Genomic DNA, 201 nt, shown 5'->3' on the forward strand with positions numbered 1-201 from the left:
ATACAATACAAGCTACTTTAATACCATCTCCGAACTTTCTACCACGACTCTGCTGTTCTTCGGCTGGTTCGGCTGGTTCTACGTTGATTGACAGATGTCTCGTCCAGTCAGCGGTGAGTAATCCCAAAAGCAATGGCGCTGTCTCAAACTATACCTACCTCTTCCGGTTTGTCTGATTTGTCATTGTGTTTTCTGACTTGT

The sequence above is a fragment of the Sinocyclocheilus anshuiensis genome, unplaced genomic scaffold (genome assembly GCF_001515605.1).
Source record: "Sinocyclocheilus anshuiensis isolate Anshui unplaced genomic scaffold, SAMN03320099.WGS_v1.1 scaffold91, whole genome shotgun sequence".
In the NCBI taxonomy this organism is placed as follows: Eukaryota; Metazoa; Chordata; class Actinopteri; order Cypriniformes; family Cyprinidae; genus Sinocyclocheilus; species Sinocyclocheilus anshuiensis.